Here is a 25,019-nt window from a genome sequence, read left to right as displayed (position 1 = left end):
TTCTACTCTCGTCGTTCGTGGTATAGTACCTGTGCTGTTATTGTGTTGTGTCGTTGGATTTACTGGTTGAGTTGCCTGTCTTTCGACTGGTATCGGCTGAATGTATGTGTTCCGCTTTTCTAGGTACTGTACCTGGTCCTGTCGCATGCCATGTATTACTTTAACCGGAGTTTTCTGTTTCGATTTCTGCGCGAGTGTTACGTCTGGCCTTGGTTCTACTTCAACTTTCTTAGACGGCGCGTGTTCGTGTACTGAATTAATGCTTGATGCGTCAGTTGTTTCGCTACAGGTGTAATCGATCTCGATCTTTTCTTCGATAGTTTGTATCAACTATGTTCGAAGCTTTTAAAACTGATCTTTGTTTTTTATTTTATTGATCCGCTGATCATATTTTTTCAGTGCATCCTTTGCGATCTTGCTTTGAATTGCTTGTTCTTCAGAAATTTGTATTGCTGTTCGAGTGGCTTTTTTCGTAAAACGTTCCACCTTTTTGTCAACGTTTACGATGTCCAATTGGACCTTGTCCACGTCAGTGCGTAATTGCTGCTGACCTTGTGTTAGTACCTGAATTCTTTCTCTAGATTCTTTCGCGTCTTTGTTTATCTGAGTGATCTATCAATTCTTTCGATCCCTTCTTCCATCTGAATTTTGACCTGTTCAATCTGTGTCCTTATCTCTTGTCTCAGGTTCTGAGTATCCTATTTCAATTCCTGATACTGTTTTGTCATCTGTGTATTAATATCCCGATTCTGTTTCGTCATACTAGTGTTCATTTTTTGTAGCATCTTCATGATGGCGTTCTGTCCTGTAACACTATCTTCTGCGGAACTATGTATTCTCGATCTATTGTTTTCCACTCGGCCAGTTACGTCGTTTACTGGGCTATGCTGTGGCGTTTCTAAGTTTGATAACTGCAATAACCCGTGCTGTCTGTGTTGAGGACTAGTTGCACTTGTCATTGAACCATTACGTGGCCCAAACAACTCCGCATTCTGCCCTTTCTGTTCTGTATGTCTTGTGTTTGCAGGTACAGTTGCGTTTGTTACATAACCTCTTCGTGGCGCTCGTAACTTCGCAAAATTCTGTGTCTGCTGTTGGGGCATATTTAGAATGTGTACGATAGGTTCGACGTATTCTAAGTGTTGCCCTCTTCCTCACTGTCTACTTCTCTTTGAACGTTAGCTACCTGCCGGTTCATTGACTGTGTTGACGCGTATTCTGTCCCTGAATATGCGGCAAACAAACGCGTTTCCTCTGCTCGTTTCGCTTCTAATCTTTGCCATTTCCTACGTGGGCTGTCTATTTCTGGCTCAGAATGTGCCCTACCTGGAATTTCATATTCTGCAAATTCTATGTTCTCATCCCTTCGATTTCCATCTGTCTGATATGTCTCAATTTTATCCCAGTCTAACTGAGACTGCTGATTCTGCAGCTCGCCGACTGTCCTATTCTCTGATTCACCGTCTGTTCTATTCTCAGGCTCACCTTCTGTCGTATTCTCAATAGGCTCGTTTACTTGCTGTGTATCTGGTTGATTCTCCCCCATCTTGTCTACTTGCTGTCCCTCACGTAACCTTTTGGCTTGTGCTCTCGTTAGCATGGAAATTCTTTCAACACACGACAAACCTATCTACAAAACTGTACGACCACTTACCAGTTGGTTGAACCAACAACAACAACAATGTCGTGACTTCTCGGCTAATGTTCTGTCTGCTCTGCTACGGTCTCCAATCTCTACCTGTGCGCTTGCAAAGGGAGAAAAATGTTATTTCTTAACTCTAACTTATATGATGCTGAGTCACACTGCGTCTCTTCATCACTCTGCGTCTGTGCCTATCACCTGAAAATTCTATGCCCTAACAGCTACACAAAAATAGTAAAAAATGCAAAATTTTCCAACACAATAACACACATGCTTTACCTACAATTCTGCTTTCTTCACTATCTGTATCTATTCTGATCCCAATCTTTGCAAATAGCTATTTAATACAAAGTTCTTCAAAGTGTTACTGCTGCGACCTGCTGTACCTAACTATCTTGACACTTTCTTATCCTGGTAGCTTACCTACTTTACCTATCCTGGCAGGTTACCTATTTTACCTATCCTGGCAGGGTCGCCATTTTCTGTGGTGAATGTGGGGTTGATTTGCTATTCAGTTATTCTGTGCAACAGATTAATCTGAGATGTACCCTTTACCCTGTGGCTCCTGCAAGATGCAATTTCCAACCCCCACACTACTACAGAAGTCAGACAGACGCTCCTAACGTTCTAAAGAGAAATGCCTTAAAAACTTTCAGTAATAAATATCTTCTGGAGACATCCGCCGTAAGGAAATGACACAAAAATTCACAAAATTTCTTACGTAACTAGAGGGATACATGGGTACTGGAGTAGTGCTGGTTAGTGTAAGACAAACATGAAACTAACGAAAATTATTATTTATTTAGCAAAAATTCTGAGAAATCACAATGGCACTTTTAGTTCTGATTTGAACAAGTTATATCCTGGTTCTTTTCGGAATGTGAAGTTACCTCTCAAGGATAGGATTCGCTAATGAAATTTCTATACAAAGTTCAAGATTGTTATGGACTTGGCAGAATGGCTGAGAGGTGTACCTACGCAACTTGAATAATTATCCTTTAGAATGTGGCTAGGTACAGTTGAGGCTGTCATGTGTGAAATGCAGTCAAGTGTACTGATGTGGAGGAAATATGGTGATCGCAATAGCTGTAGTGCACAATACCGTAAGCTGTGATGACTGCTGTCTGCCCCGTTCGCTACTGACAAATAAGATAACTCTCAATCTATCTGGATTGACCTTCGCCAATCAAACTCTCCCTATGCGTTGATGAAGTCAAGGATTTCTAATCGCCCCTAGTCTAACTATTGGCGTGGTACACTGGTCAGATAACCAGTCCACTGTGATGCCACTCAATAATTCGCTTGCAAGTGTTTAACTATAACTCTGTCCATTCACACCGCACAATAAGTGTGTCGGCCAACACAGTGAACAACACTTAATCGCAAGGACACAATATAGAGTCGCACTTCGATTCGCTCTCGACAGAGGTGCTCTCCCAGTGAAGTACTGAGGAGAGACTTGTTCCTTGCTCCAAGAGCGACAACGGAACGGCGCCTCTCCACGCCAGACATGAAGTGGTATATCTTTCGGTCTCCTTCAGCTCAAGGCGTCAGAAATATCGTCTGCCAATCAACATTGCTCTTCTAAAATGGGAGAATGACGTTACATTTAAGGCGTACAATCCGGAAATCTGTAGTATCGGCGTTTGGCGTTTGCTGTCTCTCTGTGAAAATCTCTGAAACTGCATGCTATGTGTAAAGAATGTGTAGGTTGGAGACTCCCACACAATGTAGCAGAGTTTGCTTTTAAGCCAAACATGGGGTCGTCCCCCTTATCACTCGGACACACACTGTCTACTCCATGGGCGGCCAAGATTGACTCATCCTCTGAAGGGACTGGCCTTCTGGTGTGTGGTCTGCCTCTATCGAGCTAAAATCTCCTCTGACCGTCTTGTCTGGATTGTATGTATGTATGCCAGCCTCGAGTATTTCAACCCCGGTGCGCACTTGTTATTTGCATATCCTTTACATGAGTTCATACACTATTGACTTTATCTTATCGAGTTTGGGTTCGAATGAAGCGTCTTGATGTGTGGAATATGATTGTGAGGGCATAATATGTAAGCAATGAAGGTCAGGAGACCACGACGTCTTACATTACAGGATATTTACTTTCAGATGTTTCACACAGTACACAGAAATGGCCACTTTCCGGATGGAGCAAAAACACGATTACCGCGAAAAAGGCCACTTGTCGCTATTCAGTGAGGTCCAGTTGCGGTACTGCCGTCCAATTTCCAGCCTTAGGTGCTGATGACCCACAGTCAGCATGGGTGTATGAACCAGGCAACTGCTACAGAGGCCTGTACTAAGCTATGTTAGCTGAGTGGTCGCTAAGGGTACACTGTTCGTAGCTTCATGGTTCATCTGGGCGATCAATTAATCAACATCTGTACAGCTATTCGTATGAAACCCTCTCTGCAGCTGTCATTCACCCCTGTCATCTATGGCCCTTGGTGCAGTTGTCACGGCCCCAGTTTTGGATAGCGCCATATTGCTAAATGTTGTATACTTTAACCATTGTAGCACACGAACCATATACAAATTTAGCTCATACGGGAATGTTTTCACTGTTGACCCAAAAGCCAATGATCATTCTCTTTTGAAAATCAGATAAATCTCTCCATTTCCGCTGCACCGTTTTTTCTGTCTCCCTGACATACTTTATATACCCACTGCTCCTAGCGCTGCCACTTGCCATCTGTGAGTGGTTATTGCACGCTACGTCGAACATAGGCGGTGATCATATTACTGTGACTGGACTGTGTATATTCATTGTGGTATAAATCAGAGAAATTTTCAGTAACTGGCACTCGTTGCATTATGTACTTAGCACTGATAGATACTACCTCCACCTAAGAAAGACACAACCCTCAGCCTGAGAAAAACCATAATCAATTTCCAGTCTCGATGATCTGCAAGGTTTTGAGTCCTGTAATTGAGTGCCGCATGTTAGCGGAATTTAAGACTTTAGTACTTTTCTTATATCACCGATAACTGCGGCCAAGATCAACTAATCTGCTTCCACATCTGAAAACACTTCTGTTGTCAGTCAGATCTATTTCCGTTGAGCAAATTGTCAAAGAGGTTGATAGCTGAATATTGCACTCCTTTTAGTGCTAGAGTTAGATTCAGTGCATTGAAGTGAAGATTAGTTTTCCTTCTAGTATTTTATTGGACAGTAAACTGTAACGGTTTCTTGATAGCAAATTTCTTGAAAGTATATGTGTACTGAGAGTTTCTAGTTAATATTTCCAATTGCTTGGACAGATGCCAGCATGACGTGCATGTGTGAACTCTGTATATAATACTAATTGCCATACCGGCGGCCGTTATCGTCTGTTGCTTACCCACAGTGGTAATGAGCAGCTTTTAGCGGACAACACCACCATCTTCAGAAGTGGTTTTGCGGTATCAATGGAACCTTCTGGGGGTTCGTACTGAAATCGCCAGAGTCTCATTGATTCGTCAATCTTTTTCTCAACTACGATGATCCTTCTTTGAATTTGGATTACATCATCTTTGCTGAGATTCACATTTCTTCAGCTAAGTGGCTTTATGATGAAGGTAAGTTGCAGATTGATCCCTGTATCTTTTTCAGAACGGCTAACTGACAGTTCCTTCAGTTCAAGGCCTCCAAAACTTTGCAGTCTTTTACTGGATTAACAGGATAGCAAATGAAACATGAACTACCAAACGAACACTTCGGCTGATCTTTTTCACTAGCTGAATATTTAAGAGTTAAAAAAAAATTCGAAACTTCACTTCCAAGAATAAAATCTGATTAAATTTGTCACGTCTGTCTCCCTTTTTTAAGCCAGTCGGTTCAAAAAGGTTGAAAACTTTTCTAATAACACTCATGTTTCATTTAACATTCAAGGCACACAGAATTTGTGCAAGCATTTAATACTGATTTCATACAAGTAGTGTGCTCTTTGAAGCTGATGTTCCGAGACAGTTATTCACATGGGGTAATTAACTGGATATCTTCTGACCTTGAGAGATGGTGCTACTACGGACATCTTAGGCATCTAAGTGTACCATGTGTCTTTGACGTCTGACATGTAGATACATGTATTAGTGGCTATATACACGGTGTTTTACTAAATGTGTTTGCCTCTGTAAGTTACAAAGTAATAGGCGACGGAAATATTTATTGCGGTAAGTCACCATAAGAAGCGTTTCACTATCTGCGGAGCTATGAACATAGTTTATTGTGTTATTTTACAAAAAGTTACAGCAGACACATACAATTTTTAAAATGGAAAAATAGTTGTTTCTATCGTGCACTGGAAACAGCAATACCAGCTGTGTATACATCAGTTTAAATTACATTCCTGTCACCTTTAGTTTGGGAGCTACAACCCTTCAAAGTTTCAGGGGCAGATACCACACACGCTGCGCATAACGCAATGCGCCTTCTAAATGTGGTGCAGCCAAGTTATAACGTCCCCGGTGTCACGGAGCGAGAAGCTTCCTCGATGCATCTACATCTACATCTACATCCATACTCCGCAAGCCACCTGACGGTGTGTGGTGGAGGGTACCTTCAGTACCTCTATCGGTTCTCCCTTCTATTCCAGTCTCGTATTGTTCGTGGAAAGAAGGATTGTCGGTATGCCTCTGTGTGGGCTCTAATCTCTCTGATTTTATCCTCATGGTCTCTTCGCGAGATATACGTAGGAGGGAGCAATATACTGCTTGACTCTTCGGTGAAGGTATGTTCTCGAAACTTTGACAAAAGCCCGTACCGAGCTACTGAGCGTCTCTCCTGCAGAGTCTTCCACTGGAGTTTATCTATCATCTCCGTAACGCTTTCGCGATTACTAAATGATCCTGTAACGAAGCGCGCTGCTCTCCGTTGGATCTTCTCTATGTCTTGTATCAACCCTATCTGGTACGGATCCCACACTGCTGAGCAGTATTCAAGCAGTGGGCGAACAAGCGTATTGTAACCTACTTCCTTTGTTTTCGGATTGCATTTCCTTAGGATTCTTCCAATGAATCTCAGTCTGGCATCTGCTTTACCGACAATCAACATTATATGATCATTCCATTTTAAATCACTCCTAATGCGTACTCCCAGATAATTTATGGTATTAACTGCTTCCAGTTGCTGACCTGCTATTTTGTAGCTAAATGATAAAGGATCTATCTTTCTGTGTATTCGCAGCACATTACACTTGTCTACATTGAGATTCAGTTGCCATTCCCTGCACCATGCGTCAATTCGCTGCAGATCCTCCTGCATTTCAGTACAATTTTCCATTGTTACAACCTCTCGATACACCACAGCATCATCTGCAAAAAGCCTCAGTGAACTTCCGATGTCATCCACCAGGTCATTTATGTATATTGTGAATAGCAACGGTCCTATGACACTCCCCTGCGGCACACCTGAAATTACTCTTACTTCGGAAGACTTCTCTCCATTGAGAATAACATGCTGCGTCCTGTTATCTAGGAACTCCTCAATCCAATCACACAATTGGTCTGATAGTCCTTATGCTCTTACTTTGTTCAATAAACGACTGTGGGGAACTGTATCGAACGCCTTGCGGAAGTCAAGAAACACGGCATCTACCTGTGAACCCGTGTCTATGGCCCTCTGAGTCTCGTGGACGAATAGCGCGAGCTGGGTTTCACATGACCGTCTTTTTCGAAACCCATGCTGATTCCTACAGAGTAGATTTCTAGTCTCCAGAAAAGTCATTATACTCGAACACAATACGTGTTCCAAAATTCTACAACTGATCGACGTTAGAGATATAGGTCTATAGTTCTGCACATCTGTTCGACGTCCCTTCTTGAAAACGGGGATGACCTGTGCCCTTTTCCAATCCTTAGGAACGCTACGCTCTTCTAGAGACCTACGGTACACCGCTGCAAGAAGGGGGGCAAGTTCCTTCGCGTACTCTGTGTAAAATTGAACTGGTATCCCATCAGGTCCAGAGGCCTTTCCTCTTTTGAGCGATTTTAATTGTTTCTCTATCCCTCTGTCGTCTATTTCGATATCTACCATTTTGTCATCTGTGCGACAATCTAGAGAAGGAACTACTGTGCAATCTTCCTCTGTGAAACAACTTTGGAAAAAGACATTTAGTATTTCGGCCTTTGGTCTGTCATCCTCTGTTTCAGTACCATTTTGGTCACAGAGTGTCTGGACATTTTGTTTTGATCCACCTACCGCTTTGACATAAGACCAAAATTTATTAGGATTTTCTGCCAAGTCAGTACATAGAACTTTACTTTCGAATTCATTGAACGCCTCTCGCATAGCTCTCTTCACAGTACATTTCGCTTCGCGTAATTTTTGTTTGTCTGCAAGGCTTTGGCTATGTTTATGTTTGCTGTGAAGTTCCCTTTGCTTCCGCAGCAGTTTTCTAACTCGGTTGTTGAACCACGGTGGCTCTTTTCCATCTCTTACGATCTTGCTTGGCACATACTCATCTAACGCATATTGTACGATGGTTTTTAACTTTGTCCACTGATCCTCAACACTATCAGTACTTGAGACAAAACTTTTGTGTTGAGCCAACAGGTACTCTGAAATCTGCTTTTTGTCACTTTTTCTAAACAGAAAAATCTTCCTACCCTTTTTAATATTCCTATTTACGGCTGAAATCATCGATGCCGTAACCGCTTTATGATCGCTGATTCCCTGTTCTGCGTTAACTTTTTCAAATAGTTCGGGTCTGTTTGTCACCAGAAGGTCTAATATGTTATCGCCACGAGTCGGTTCTCTGTTTAACTGCTCAAGGTAGTTTTCAGATAAAGCACTTAAAAAAATTTCACTGGATTCTTTGTCCCTGCCACCTGTTATGAACGTCTGAGTCTCCCAGTCTATATCCGGCAAATTAAAATCTCCACCCAGAACTATAACATGGTGGGGAAATCTACTCGAAATATTTTCCAAATTATCCTTCAGGTGCTCAGCCACAACAGCTGCTGAGCCAGGGGGCCTATAGAGACATCCAATTACCATGTCTGAGCCTGTTTTAACCGCGACCTTCACCCAAATCATTTCACATTTGGATCTCCGTCAATTTCCTTCGATACTATTGCACTTCTTACCGCTATAAACACGCCTCCCCCTTCACTGTTCAGCCTGTCTCTGCGGTATACATTCCAATCTGAGTTTAGGATTTCGTTACTGTTTACGTCTGGTTTCAGCCAACTTTCTGTCCCTAGTACTATATGGGCGTTGTGATCGTTTATTAATGAGAGCAGTTCTGCGACCTTTCTATAGACGCTCCTGCAGTTTACTATTAGCACATTAATATTGTTATTCCCCGTTGCATTTTGCCTACTCCTATCTTGCCGCGTCTCAGGAGGCGTCTTGTCGGGCCTAGGGAGGGGATTCTCTAACCTAAAAAACCCCCATGTGCACTCCACACGTACTCCGCTACCCTTGTAGCCGCTTCCGGCGTGTAGTGCACGCCTGACCTATTCAGGGGGACCCTACATTTCTCCACCCGATAGCGGAGGTCGAGAAATTTGCACCCCAGATCTCCGCAGAATCGTCTGAGCCTCTGGTTTAAGCCTTCCACTCGGCTCCAAACCAGAGGACCGCGATCGGTTCTGGGAACGATACTACAAATAGTTATCTCTGATTCCACCCCGCGAGCGAGGCTTTCCGCCTTCACCAATTCCGCCAACCGCCTGTACGAACTGAGGATGACCTCTGAACCCAGACGGCAGGAGTCATTGGTGCCGACATGAGCAACAATTTGCAGTCGGGTGCACCCAGTGCTCTCTATCGCCGCCGGTAGGGCCTCCTCCACATCTCGGATGAGACCCCCCGGCAAGCAGACAGAGTGAACACTGGCCTTCTTCCCCGACCTTGTCGCTATTTCCCTAAGGGGCTCCATCACCCGCCTAACGTTGGAGCTCCCAGTAACTAATAAACCCCTCCCCCCGTGTGCCTGCTCGGACCTTGCTGAAGGAGCAGCCACATGTCCCCTCACAGGGAGAGCGGGCGATGCCACACGGCCAGCCTCCACATTGACCTTCCGCCTCGTGCGCCGCGAACGCCGCTGAACCCGCCACTCCCCTTGGGGAGAGGGTGGCCCAACCGCGCCCGGTACCCGCGAAGATGTCTCGACAGCAGGGACAGTGGGTGAAGCATGTAACACCTGGGGTGTACCTTGCGACGCACCAGACTTGAGACAAAACTTTTGTGTTGAGCCAACAGGTACTCTGGAATCTGCTTTTTGTCACTTTTTCTAAACAGAAAAATCTTCCTACCCTTTTTAATATTCCTATTTACGGCTGAAATCATCGATGCCGTAACCGCTTTATGATCGCTGATTCCCTGTTCTGCGTTAACTTTTTCAAATAGTTCGGGTCTGTTTGTCAGCAGAAGGTCTAATATGTTATCGCCACGAGTCGGTTCTCTGTTTAACTGCTCAAGGTAGTTTTCAGATAAAGCACTTAAAAAAATTTCACTGAAGACGGCCGACCGCGACCATCAACACGCTCAGCTGTTCGCGAACAGTGGCCAGCTCCTCCTGCGTCCGTACACAGCAGTCACACATCCTATCCATCCTAAGGAAACAATTTACTGAAGAGAGTTAATCAACCTTTAACTAGACTGCTAATTCACTAAAGGCGGCTGCTTATTCACTAAACTGTGGTTGCTAGCCACTTCTTGTAGAAAACAATGAAAATAGCACTACCTGTCTCTGGACTGTATTGAAAACAAACACTAGCACTACTGGCACTATGGTTGACTACAGGGACTCTCTCTGACTGTATTCAAAACAAACACGAAATCTATGGAACACTATTAAGAGCACTCGAAAAATAAAGCTTCCTAAAAGCAAATACACACGGAAGAAGAAGTGACAAGTAAGAAAAATACAGTTAATACTTAAATTAAGGTAGCTCGCTGCACAGCAGACGTGAAGCAGACAGCAGTTACGACGACACGCTGTTAGGCTGCCGACTGTCGCCACACGCGGCCGCATACCCGACAGTTCGAGCCACACAAACAAACGGGGCTCAATATACCACAGTTACTAACATCGGATGAAGATGGCATACACGAACAACGAGTACGTTGACATGTTGCTGATGCTTGGCGAGTGCCGACACGATGCCACTGAAGCAGCGATGGCCAACGCCGTGAGATATCCTAGGCGAAGAGCTTCGGCCGCCATTACGTTCTTACGTGCCGAACGACGACTTCGGGAAACAGACAGCTTGGTAATGCGCCGCAGTGACAGACGATGAACAGCAAGAAGTGAGGAGACGGAGGTGTCTGTTTTAGCTGCAGTACACCACGATCCTCAAGTCAGCTTACGAGCCGTTGCTGCAGTCGCTGGTGTCAGTCTCATATCTGTGGGGCGTATAGTACACGGCCACAGGTTTCACCCGTACCACCTGTCGCTGACCCAGGAGCTGCAAGGGAACTATTTCCGTTCGAGAGTTACATTCTGTGAATGGGCCATGCTGAATTTCGCGCTGGAGTCTTTACAAGGTGTTATGTTCTCTGATGGGTACACGTTCACAAATTATGGTGCAGTGAATCGCCATAACGTGCACTACTGGGCTGCAGACAATCCTCGGTGGGTACAACGTGTCGACCGTCAACGTAGGTGGTCTGTTAATGAATGGTGTAGAATCCTTGGGGATGAAATCATCGGTCCGCACTACTTCCCAGGTACACTGACAGGTGAGTTACATCACGTGTTTATAGTCGACAGTTTGGGTGGACTCCTTAAACATGTGGGTCTGCACCTGAGAGTCCATATGTGGATGCCGCACTGTTGTCACCCAGCCCATTCTGCGCGTGCTGTTGTGGAAGAACTAAACAACGTGTTTGCAGGAAGGTGGTTGGGGTGCCATGGTCCTCATTCATGGTCCTCACTGTCGCCCCATTTAACACCATTAGATTTATTTTTGTGAGGATATCTAAAGGATCGCGTTTATGTCAGTGAGCCCCCATCCCCAGATGATCTAAAACGGCGCATCGAGGACGTATGTTGCTCCGTGACACCGGCGATGTTACATCTCGTCCGCAGATCCTTTAGAAGGCGCATTCCATTGTGCATTCAGGAACAACTTCCCACCGCCAGAACATCCATCACCCACCACACAGCAATGTATTATCTACAGCGTGTGGTATCTGCCCCTGAAAGTTTGAAGGTTTTTAGCTCCCAAACTAAAGTTGATATAAATGTAATTCAAATTGATGTTCACACAGCTGGTGTTACTGATTCCAGTCCATGATAAAAACAACTATTGTTACATTTACAAATTGTATATTTTTGCTGTAACTCTTTGTACAATAACACAATGAACTATGAGCATAGCTCCGCAGGTAGTGTAACGTTTCCTAAGGTGACCTGCCGCAATAAATATTTCCGTCGCCTATTACTTTGTAACTTACAGAGGCAAACGCATTTAGTGAAACACTCTGTACATACACTGGATGTCCCACCTAACTTTGTCACCTCATACATCTCCAAAATGAAACAAATTACTGGCCAGGTAAGCTCCTATGTCAGGATATCAGACAATGGATAGAAATGAATTTCTTTTAAATGAAACAATTATGGTTTTCCAACAGAAATGAAAACTAGAGGTACACTTAGTGATAGCAGTCATGTTTTCACTGTTGTAAACCTCATACCTCCTGGAACACTCACACTTCAAAAAACTGAAACAGTACCACATTTTCTGTCGTAATGCAGTAATGACATAATGCGGGTTGCCTGCACTGTCCTTAAGGCAAACCCTTCTCTCCGCATACGGCAGGATCTGTGGCGCCGCAGCCGTCCTTTAAAGTCTAACGGGTTGAAAGTGATGTTTGTTTACATTTATACGTTATGCATTCCTGCTCACTGTGTGAGCCCCTGACATAGGTGCTTTCCTGGTCTGTTGCATTTTCCACATAGTATTTTGTTTCGGAAATACATGAGATGGTGGAATTAGGTGGGACACCCTGTACATATGTTTCCCAGTTATGTAATGAAATAATAAGCACTTAATATGAAGCAGTTAATAATCACCAAATTTTATAACTTTTCCCTTTTCACTTTTGAATGGTCATTAGTACTGATGTAACATCCCGTAGGGTTTGGCTTTTCGCAAATATTTCCTGCAAATTCCCTTGGGCATTTTCCATATCTCAGTTTTATACTGTCCTTTTACTAGTAAGGTTGTTTACCTGAGTATGTTGTCAATGCTGCCTTTTTTTGTTTTTTTTTTTTTTTTTACAGAGGATATGAATTTGGTGTAATAGAACATCGAAACTGGTTGCATAAATAAATTACATGCAAAAGAGACAGCTGCACGTGCTTTAATTTTCATTTCATATTAAACAGCCGAAGTCCTCGTAACACCCTATTACAAGGATGGACATACGAAGATTAAATGTGATTAAAGACCTCCACGTGTTTGGCATCACAGTTGGCGGTACCAGCTCTGTACCAGTGCTCTTCGAAACAATGTTCCACACTGGAATGCCTCTGCAGTTGCCAGTGTAGTGCTGGATTTAGTTACGTCAGCAGTGTTGGAAAAGAAAATCATCACTTTGTTCTCTACTCGTGAAACAGAAATGGTCTACATAATATCAATGTCAGGTGATTCGGCTAGACGGATTAAGCGAAAAAGTTTTCCGTAATCAGGACTGGCCAGAGCAGACGGTGCTAAATGGGGTATTGTCATCTGCGAGCCACAGGATGCACTCGGCAAGGTAAAAGTCGACATTAGCCGGTCCGTAATTAACTGTGGGGAGCAACGAGAGGATCAGCAGAATATCATAACAGAGCGTTGCAAACCACGGCAGAGCGACTTTTTTTCTCCTGGCGTACGTTGGCAAAAACTACAGCGGCCGACAGCCCGTTGTTTGCTGGCCCCGTGTTTTCAATTACCAGCGACCTTCCCACGTCACCTGTCGTTATTAAACTGGACAGCGAGTACAACGGCACTGAGCCGCACGGACGTGGATTACAATGATCCCATCACCGCAGCGGGCTCACCTCGTTTTTCGACCCGACGAAGCAAAAGACAGCCGAAACGATTGCTGCCCTGTCAAACGCAAGGCGCCGTGTGACTGGCAATTGGACTTCGGCTGCCTGCACTTCCATAATATTCCGCAGCGCTTGTGGTTTAGTTGAGGTACGAGCTGCTAATGCATGATTTGGTATTCGTTCCCAGTAACAGCGAATACCGTACCTCCCGGATGCAACTACTGAAAATGTCGGATTTTTAAAAAGTCTAAACTTAACACTAGGAGTAAGATGTGAGTAGTTCTTGTTCCTTGAAAGTAATCATCTCAGGACCAAACGCTACCGTGACTTTTAATCATTTAACAGTAGGGGCGAAAGACTGCATCGCTCTCTTACACCTTTTTTAATCAGAGCACTTCGTTCTTGGTCTTTCACTCTTACTATTCCCACTTGGCTCTTGTACATGTTGTGTGTTACCTGCCTCTCCCTAGAGCTTACCCCAGATTTCCTCAGAATTTCGAACATCTTGCACCTTTTGACATTGTCAAACGCTTTTTTCAGGTGGCGAGTTGGATGAACTTGTCTTGATTTTTTTGTTAGTCTTCCTTCCATTATCAACTGCAACGTCAAAACTGCCTCTCTGGTGCCTTTACCTATCCTAAAGCCAAACAGATCATCATTTAACACATCCACAAATTTTCTTTTGCTTTCTAATGTGTATTGTTGTTGTCAACAACTTGGATGCATGAGCTGTTAAGCTGATTGTGCGATAATGCTCACACTTGTCGGCTTTTGCAGTCTTCGGAATTGTGTGGATGATATTTTTCCGAAAGTCGGTTGGTGTATATTTAGTCCAATGCATTTTACACACCTACGTGAATAATCGTTTTGTTGCCACTTCCCCTAATTATTTTATGAATTGTGATGGAATGTTAGCTACCCCTTCTGCCTTATTTGATCTTATGTCTTCCGAAAGTCTTTTAAATTCCGTTTCTAATACTGGATCATCTATTTCGTCTATATCGATTCCTGTTTCTTCTTGTATCACATTAGTCAAATATTCCCCCTTATAGAGGCCTTTAGTGTACTCTTCCCACCCATATGCTCTCTGATCTGAATTTAACACCCTTGCTTTTAGTTTCATCGAAGGCTCCTTCTGTATGCTGAATCAATCCTTCCACCAATCATTTCTTTTTCTATATCATCACAATTTTCATGTTAGCTTCCCTGCAGTTCCAATTTATTTCATTCTCAGTGACTTGTATTTCTGTAATATTGCATTTCTCTGAACATTTTTGTACTTCCTCCTTTCATCGATCAACTAAAGTATTACTTCTGTTACCCACGGTTTCTCCACTGTTACCTTCTTTGTAGCAACGCTTTTCTTTCTTACTCCTGTGATTAACCTGTTCAGAGATATCCCTCTTCTACCGAACTACCTATTGAGCTCTATTGTGTCTGTAGCCTCAGAGAACTTCAAGCGTATCTTTTCATTCCTTCGTATTTCTGTATCCAACTTCTTCGCGTATTGATTCTTCCTGAATAATTTCTTATACTCCAGCCTGCTCTTCGTCACTACTAAATTGTGATCTGAGTCTCTATAGTCATCCATAATTGCGGAAAGGTTGACGGTGCAGGATTTTGTGCACATACAGACCTCTCCATTATGTCACATAGATTTTCGATGGGCTTCTCGTCGGGTGGTATGGATGGCCAAATCATTCGCTCGAATTGTCCATAATGTGGCCTGGTGACTTGGCACATTGTCATTCGTAGAAATTCCGTCGTTGTCTGGGAAAATGAAGTCCATGAATGGCTGCAGATGGTCTGCAAGTAGTCGAATATAACCATTTCCAATCAATCACCGGTTCAGTTGGACAAGATAATCGAGTCAAGTTCACGTAAACACAGCACAGACCATTATGCAGTCACCTCCAGCTTGCACATTGCCCTGTTGGCAACTTGTATCCATGGCTTCGTGGGATCTGTGTCACACTCTAGTCCTATCATCATCTCTTACCAACTGCAATTGGTACTCACCTGAATAGGCTACAGTTTTCCAGTGAACCAGGGTCCAACTGATATGGTCACGAGGAGAGGCATTGCACGCGATGTCGTGATGTTAGCGGAGGCACTCGCGTCGGCCGTACACTGTCATAACCCATTAACGCCAGATTGCCCTGCATTGGCTTAATGGAAACGTTCATCGTACGTCCGCCACTGATACCAGCGGTCATTTCACGCAGTGTTGCTTGTCTGTTAGTACTGACAGCTCTACGCGAACGCCGCTGATCTTGGTCGTTAAGTGAAATCCGTCGGCCACTGAGTTATGCATGATGAGAGATATTGCCTGACATTTGGTATTCTCGGCGCCCTCTTACTACTGCGGATCTAGGAATATTGTATTCCCTAAAGATTTTTGAAGTGGGATGTCCCATACGTCTATCTCCAACTACAAATCCGCGTTCAGTCCGTTACGCCCCGTCGTGTGGCCATAGTCACGTCGGAAACCTTCTTACATAAACCATCTGAGTACAAATGACAGCTCGGCCGACGTACTGTCTTGTTATATCTTGGGTAAGTGATACTACCGCCATCTGTGTCTGTACATATCGCTAACACTTGTCACTTCATTTTTGTACTGACTGTAAGTCATTTAAATAGGAGTTCTTCAACCCGTAGGAACTCATCTCCATTGGTCTGCTTCCTCGTTTTCAGGAATCCTATCTTTATGCTCTAGGACTGCTGACAGCCTGGTCTACAGGTTGCTCCTTTTATTCGAGAATAGAATACATGTACTACTTTGAAGTCATTTTTATAACTAATTTGTGTACTATTGTAAGTTGTGCTTTGCTGAGAAAGCAGAGGCATGTCGATAAGAGTTGAAATAATTCTCTGAAAAAATGACGAGTCTTGTATGGCCGCAGACTTTGAATTATAGTGGATCTCCGAAGTTAGCTATCAAGAAAATCGCTTCAGTATATCAATTGCGCACTAAATTCTTGGGTTTATAGGTTTTTTCAAGGTACTTGACAATTACTTCAATATAGCGAGACATGTGATTTATCAAAGTTCGAATTCGCAAGAGCAGACTGTATACTAAGTGATTCAAAGTCTTTGAATCAGACGTCTAGTGGTAGTAGACCACGCCACGAGAAAGAACTTTTGTTACACACAAATGTTCGATGACGAGTCCTACATGACGCTGCTACCTTTTGCTACTCGCCGTCCCTGGGACGACTATATTTCAGTGAACTATCAGCGTCGATTAACTATGTGTGCTGCATACACCACAGTACACTGATAGTTTAAAAAAAAACCTTTGGATGAGTGTCTCTAAATGGAGAACGTAGCCGATCGTTCACGATGTATGTCGGGTAAGGCAACTGGTGTGACGTCACAAGTTGGTTATGTGGGGGGGGGGGGAGAAGTATTTCTTGGGCACAGCCCATACAAAAGGACGCCTAGTCCCTCTGCGAGTCCCTAGTTCTGCAAGACGTGTTTCATCGCCTGTAGACTTGTAACGTAAAAGAGATGTATCTCTTACCATGACTTTGGTCCGTTCATTCTGGTTACCGTCAACATGAACCAGTACGTTTATTTCAGCTCCACTTGACCAAATGTTGTCCGTTCCTCCACATCTTCATAATGATTTTACTGTGGATACTCCCACCCTCCAAGATTACAACAGTCATGTCCATAGGGCAACAGGCATAGTTGTACAGTACAGTCCTGGTTTTACGAACAGTGAGGCACGCTGTCGCTCCTCTACTGGCCCGCTAAAACTCCCTATGTAAATCCTGCAGATAATGTCTTGGCTATTTGTATAGCAGGTGATACGTAACAATCACTAACCACGAAATTGCGTAGCTCTATGGGATCTAATCATCAATCAGTAGCTTCAGCTTGGTATAGCACTCCGAAAAATACTTGCAGACTCTCTCCCTCTGCATTATCAAGGTTCTAGGCGGTGTCATTCATTGAACGTAATCTGATTACGGCCATCAGGCTTACACCTGAACGGGGTTTCACACTTACAGCACCTTTTATACGTCACAGTTACCTAAGAAATAACAACAGCTTTAATAAGACACGGTTTGAGTGTCTGCAGAGTCCACGTCAGCAAATTATACTGACTGTGCACTAATGAAGTTAATATTGGCAATACTCCTGATGCTGCTGTTGCTGCCACTAATAAGTAGTTACAGTGACCGGCTTGTTTAATATCCGTCACACGAATTCATAGCGAATGCAAGCCGCACTAGATACTGCAATCGCTTTTAATCGAAGGGCTCATCTAAATTGCTGGGTATCAACGGAATGGAAACGTCTTCACCTTCGGCGTACCCCATGACAATGGTGGCCTCTGTTACGTTCGGCAACAGGTTCTTAACGGCCAGCCTTGTTCCGCTGCATACGTAACAACGACAACTAACCGGTAAGTAATACTTTGCATTCATATTACTGTCAAATTCTAGAGCTTTCGCTCGTCCAGCAATCTAGTCACATCTGATGTCAAAACGGGTATTGTCTCTGCCATTTATTCTCGCGATAGGAATTACACTAATTTTATCACGATATAATTCGTTTGTTAGGCGTTTAATTCTTCATTAATTTTCTTCCTCGTTTTATCTGCATGTGAAAATTTGAAGTAAATTGGTCAAGAAAGTCGAAGTAAATCGGTCAAGTACTTTTCGAGAGGTTTTTTGAGGTTTGGTAAATACGCAAACACACACGCACACACACACACACACACACACACACACACACACACACACACACACACACACACACACACTGGGTATCAACAAAATGAAAACGTCTTCACCTGCGGCATACCCCATGCCGATGGTGGCCTCTGTTACGTTCGGCAACAGGTTCTTCACGGCCAGCCTTAATGTCAAAGACATGGAGAAAAGAAATAATGCAGAATAAATTCAATTGAAACACTTTTTATGTGCTGCTACGCAACATCATACCATTACATAACGGTACCATTACTGCCACAAAAGGGCTCAATATGGCACCCATCAGTGTCCAGAAGAATCTGCAAGCGCACGGTTGATTCTGCACAGCAGAACGAAGCATGTCGGTAGGTATGCTGGCTACTTCTCTCGATATGTTGCGCTTCAGATCAACACATGTGTGAATGTTCGCCTGGTAAACCGTCTCCTTCAGTTAGTCCCACAACCAGAAATCACAGGGTGTGAGAACAGATGATCGTGCCACAAAAGTACTATGATACGATCGGCTGAAATATATGGCCTACGTCTGGCCAAATGTTCATTACGTGATCGTTTAGTAATCTGAAGCATATCGGCCAAGAACTTTCAAAGACTTTTGATAACAACCTTCCACCTTTATGAGCGCGTTTTATTTGTTTGTAGGACATGGAGCGATGCTGATTCCTTCTTGCACGTTGCAGGTATGTGCTCATTTATGTTTTCGCCTGTTACTAGTCCTAAGCTCTTTGTTAAGGGAGAGAAGTCGATATTTGTTCCGTATACATATAAAGATGGTAGGGATCCCCGATATTTCGGGCTAATGAGCCGACACGACCAACCATTACCACTTCGGTTTTGGATAGATTGAGCTTTAATACGATATTCTGTGACCAATTTGACAGAGCACGCAGATCGTTATTGAGATTTTTTGCGGCTGTGCAGGTTTATTGGACAGGTATGGAGGTCATTAGCAAACATGTTGTATTTGCAGTTGGACAAAAACTGATCACAAATCAGTGGCGTACAGTGAAACAGTGTAGGACCTAATACCACACCTAGGGATCGCCTGACATGACCTGCCTCTGTTGTGACTTCATGGTACCGGACAAGTCAGACTGTTGACGAGACGTCAGATATCAACGACACAACTTCACTGCACTCGGCGTTAGTTTTAGGCCTCTAGGTTTACTAGGTAAACTGTCGAATTTGATAGTGCCATAGGCTACGCTGAAAAAGAAGCACATGATAGTCACCTCTTGTGCATCCACGGCCAGCTTCAGGTCATCTGTTACCTTTGTTAAGGCAGATGTTGTGTTGCGATGTTTTCGGAAAATGCATGCAAAATGAATGCAAATAGGTCGGTTATCAGAGGATGCTGTTGCAACGCCTTTTTTAGAAATTGGTTTAACTAGTCCCGTTTACAAGCCAGAGCAAAACCTGGGTATCGAGTGGTTGAAGATATCTGTTACAGTGGGCAGTAATGGTCAAATTACAAGCTTCATCATTTGGACTGTCACCAAAAATCGGCTGTTTGACACAGAAGATTTTTCAATCTGACATCAGGTTTCAGAAAAATATGTAGCCACAGTCAATCTCTCAACATCTTTAGAGTATCTACAAACATTACTGACCGAAGAGCAGAGATATAGTAACGGCCCACAGAAAAAGACCAATGTCATGGCATAAAATGTGTAAAGTTGTAGCCGACCGTTTTGGCCGAGCGGTTCTAGGCGCTTCAGTCCGAAACCTCGCGACTGCTACGGTCGCAGGTTCGAATCCTGCCTCGGGCATGGATGTGTGTGATGTCCTGAGGTTAGTTAGGTTGTAGTGCTTCGTTCTGCTGCCGCTGGGATGGAATGGTACAGCAAAAATATCGTGCTTAGGGTCGTCGTAGATTTCCGCTCATTACAGCATGAAACAAATAGAAAAAACACACATTAGCACACACATATAAGCTAGTCCTGTCACGGTCGCCATTGAATTGCCCTCTCTGTTTATTGATTGGATAGCCACTGAATTGCTATTTATTTATTTAATGAGATAATAATAATTTTTAAAAGGTGGCAATTTTATTTAAGCACTGTTTTTACTCTTTCGATTGTTGCGAGTCAGCGATAGTGCAATGCTGCTCGCTTTGGAGAATACACGTTTTATGAGCATTATTTGGTCCAGGAAACACTTTTGCGATCACGGTTGCGATTTAGATGGTATTCGCGTAATTGTACTGATTAAAAGTTATCGTTTCTGAAGGACGCAGGTTCGATTAAAGCTGTGTGCACTTTTGCGCGTATAATGAAAATATTCATAACACGTCGCGTAACAAAAAGAAACATGTGAATCACAACCGTGATCAAACGAAGAAAATATATGATAACATAAATGTTCTTCGCTGTTATTCAGGACAGGCTCAGATTAGACCTTGCAATTTTTAGTTATAGGAAATCACAAGACGTTACACTTTAGAGATATTTGTTTTGAATAACTTGTATTTACCTTCTCTCTCTCTCCTTTTTACAGCCTTTATACTTTCATATCGATTAAGGAACTTTTCCTTCTCTACCGACCAGTACGAGAACAAAATTCAGACTCAACAAAATGTCTTACATCGAATTATTACATGCTTAACCCTTAACAATCATTTATAGTTTCGTAGTACAAACAATGCTAATTTATTCCGTGCCCTAGAAAGTCTTTGATACACTGAGCACAAAAATGAAAATAATAAAATTATAATTACATTTTATAATCATGAATACTTCTTTAAATCATGAAAATAAGGTTTGACATCGTCGTAATTTTAATTTTCATCGTTGTAGCACTACAAGGTTTAAGTAGTTCTAAGTTCTAGGGGACTGATGACCTCAGATGTTAAGTCCCATAGTGCTCAGAACCATTTTGTAAAGTTGTAACATGGGCTTAAGTCCATCAGGTCGAGCAATTTTGGCTGTAAGACGGCCCAGTAGGTTGCAATACCTCACAGAACACCAGACTCGTATGACAGACCTTGTCGTTCTAGGTATACTAATCATTTAACTCAGCCGTTTATTTACTGAGGGACACATCGCTCAACTGGAATCAGTATCACGTTGTAATTTCACGTTTAGTACATAAAAATTCCTCTACACGATGCAAAATAAGCACTGAAGACTACAGAGATAATCACAAAATCTTCATCACTTCGAAGGAATAATGTGCACGCCCTTACTCCATCATTCAATATTTTTCGCTACTCTCGATGTTAAGAAAGGAATTTTAAACTCACAAACACATTTTATAAGAGACAATTCTTGGGGTATTTGATGTTTCAGTAATTATGATTACTCCTTACACCCTCAGGTTCTGCCTACTACACCATTAATACAAGTGTCAGGAGAACCGGTTTCATTTGTAACAAAAATACCCTCCAACATAGGCCTGCCATGCACAGGAATGCCTCGTAGCGATAAAATCTATAAGCGAAGTGGAACCCTTTGTTCGTGCGACATTTTCAATTTAAAACGCGTCAACTGATATTTAATTTCAAATTTAATCTAATATCTGCTTTCGAAGGTTCTTTCTTCGTAGAGGTGTTGCCCGGTTATTGTCAATTTCTCGGCGCCGTGGAATTTCCTCCCACCTATTGTTTGCCTTTGCTCCAGACCTTCCAGACGAACTGAGCTAGTGGCTCATATTGTACTCACTGTACTGACTGAGAAGATTGCATCACACTGCAATACACTTTAATATATTGCTTTGACGACTAACAGTGAGATGCTTGAAAGTTTCTAAGAGACTCTGATTCCACGAAATCAACACCAATATCTGTGCAGAAACTCATTTAACTTTTCCAGATTTAATTTTGTTTGTGGACGTAACGGAGTAGGGAACGGTAGTGGCATTAATTCAAGACAGGAGCTCGACTCGTTTACGGGAACGTAAATTTTGTGTGTAAGTAATAAAGCTTTGACTTGAGGAAGTACGCGGAATTAGGCGAGGGAAAGAGCGTCCGGGAAAAGCGAAACCTACAGACGAAATTAGTCTGAATGGATACACAACCTTACCTATTACTGGCATTGTTAAGGGGAACAAGAATGCTTTTTCAAAATCTTCTGAATTTCTGCATATAAGTCTACAAAAACTGTGCAGCAGAGCATTCACGTGCACCATTATAGCCAAAACTTGCTAGGGTAGCTAAATGTATGTATTGTAATGTCAACGTTAGTAATAACATTCACTCCCAAAGTAACGAGTAACAAATACTTTGTAACTGGTATGTGACTCGTCAATACCGAATACATAGGGTATAAAATTCAGTCGTTTCTTTAACAGCCTTACTCAGCATATGTGATGACGGGGACATTGTCTATCACAAAACGTTGCATTGTGCGGAGTACGATTAAAATGGTAGGATGCTACTAATTATTGCTGGTACCGTAGAACAACTGCTCCTTCGCACCCAAGCAACTGATGAGCACCCGGAAGGGGTGGAGGCATCGAAATGAAAATTCACGGGTGAAAAGGATATGCGCTGTTATTTCAGTGATTACAATATCGAGTAATGTTTACAAAGGACTGGGCTGTATGAGATTTTGGCCCCTCTAGCCTGAATTCGTGCAGGTATTCGTTTGGAAAGGGTGTCATAATACCCTCCAGATGCAAGCTGGCCCTCAAATGTCGTATGTGGTCCTTGACATCCTGGGCACACACACAGAGACAGTGTTGACGTCCATGCTGGTCCCACTGATGTTTTAAAGGGCACAGGTCTGGGGACCCTGTTTGCAAAAAGAGAGCTTCAGAATCACACGGATAGCTCATAGACACATGTGTGAATGACCATCATTCTCTTGAAAAATGGCATCACGATAGTGCCACGCGATCGGTTACACATGAGGAAACTGAATGTCTGCGGCATACCTTTGTGCAGTCAGAGTGCTCACAATCCCTGCACGTCGTGGCCTGAAGGTACATCCGATGGCGCCACATATCACGAGGCCGGGAACAACACCACTGTGCGTCTCCTAACCAGGTGGCCGCTATACTCGCCGACGATGGTCCTTTGGGGTAGTGCAGAACCGAGATTCATCTCCGAAAATAAAGCGACGTCTTTCATCAGTAGTCAATGCATCTCGGTCGTGGCACCACTCCAGACGGAGCCGTTTGTATTGTGATGATGATGGCAGCCTACTTCGTAAGGTAGTTCCCTACTTCGGCTGCTGCTGATCTTCGACCAACGGTGTGGGATGTCACAGAAATACTAGGGAGTTCGTAACCAGTTCTCGGATCGCAGATCCAGACGTGTCGCTGTTATGATGTGATTCGGTTACAATATGGAAATCTTCTCTTGTGGTGGTCAGATGTCGTCGGCTGGAGCCTTGAAGACGAGTACGGCTGCCCTCATGGTCCCAAGCAGTCCGACATCTCGCCAGCGACAGGGGCGAGTACCCACAAAGCTGGATGCCGCTTGATTTGACTAGTCACATGAATGGAGACCTACAATGAGGCTATGTCAGGTGCGGATAATGCTGTATCACACGTGTACGCGACATCTCCGTATCCTGCACAGTGATTAACAGTATCTGATGGCCTCCGCGCCATTTATATAACCTATCAGGCCGGGTAACAACACTAAACGCGAACAACACTAATGCACACTCGTGGCCGTTTTAAGTATAGCAGATAATTTAAACTCTAATTGTTTACATACCCTTTTATGATGTTTACGTGCACCAAGTCTCACTGATATCGGGTCATGTCTCATGACTGATTTACTTTTTGTCAAGCAGTGTATTAAACCTCCTCCATAATTTTCCTCGCCTTATATCTTCGGTGATACGAATCGATACTGGTACTGTATATTATTTAATGTGATCTACCCATCTTCTATTACTTCCTCGACAGTGTTTTCCTATTTTTTGGGCTCTGCCTTCGCCCATCCACTGCCAACCTCCTCGCTATACACTATGTGATCAAAAGTATCCGGACACCCCCAGAAACACACGTTTTTCATACTAGGTGCATTGTGCTGCCACCTACTGCCAGGTACTCCATATCAGAGACCTCAGTAGTCATTAGACATCGTAAGAGAGCAGAATGGGCGCCCCGCGGAACTCACGGACTTGGAACGTGGTCAGATGATTGGGCGTCACTTGTGTCATGCGTCTGTACGCGAGATTTTCACACTCCTAACCCTCCCTAGGTCCACTGTTTCCGATGTGACAGTGAAGTGGAAACATGAAGGGACACATACAGCTCAAAAACGTACCGGCCGATCTCGTCTGTTGATTGGCAGAGACCGCCGACAGTTGAAGAAGGTTATAATGTGTAATAGGCAGACATCTATCCAGACCATCACACAGGAATTACAAACTGCATCAGGATCCACTACAATTACTATGACAGTTAGGCGGGAGGTGAGAAAACTTGGATTTCATGATCGACCAGCTGCTCAAAAGCCACACATCACGCCGGTAAATGCCAAACGACGCCTCGCTTGATGTAAGGAGCGTAAACATTGCACGACTGAATAGTGGAAAAACGTTGTGAGGAGTGATGAATCACGGTACACAATGTGGTGATCTGATGGCAGGGTGTGGGTATGGCGAATGGGCGTTGAACGTCATGTGCCAGCGTTCGTAGTGCCAACAGTAAAATTCAGAGGCGGTGGTGTTATGATGTGGACGTGTTTTTCATGGAGGGAACTTGGACCCCTTGTTGTTT

Source organism: Schistocerca cancellata, chromosome 7 (assembly GCF_023864275.1).
Source record: "Schistocerca cancellata isolate TAMUIC-IGC-003103 chromosome 7, iqSchCanc2.1, whole genome shotgun sequence".
Classification (NCBI taxonomy): domain Eukaryota; kingdom Metazoa; phylum Arthropoda; class Insecta; order Orthoptera; family Acrididae; genus Schistocerca; species Schistocerca cancellata.
This window is presented reverse-complemented; position numbering follows the sequence as displayed.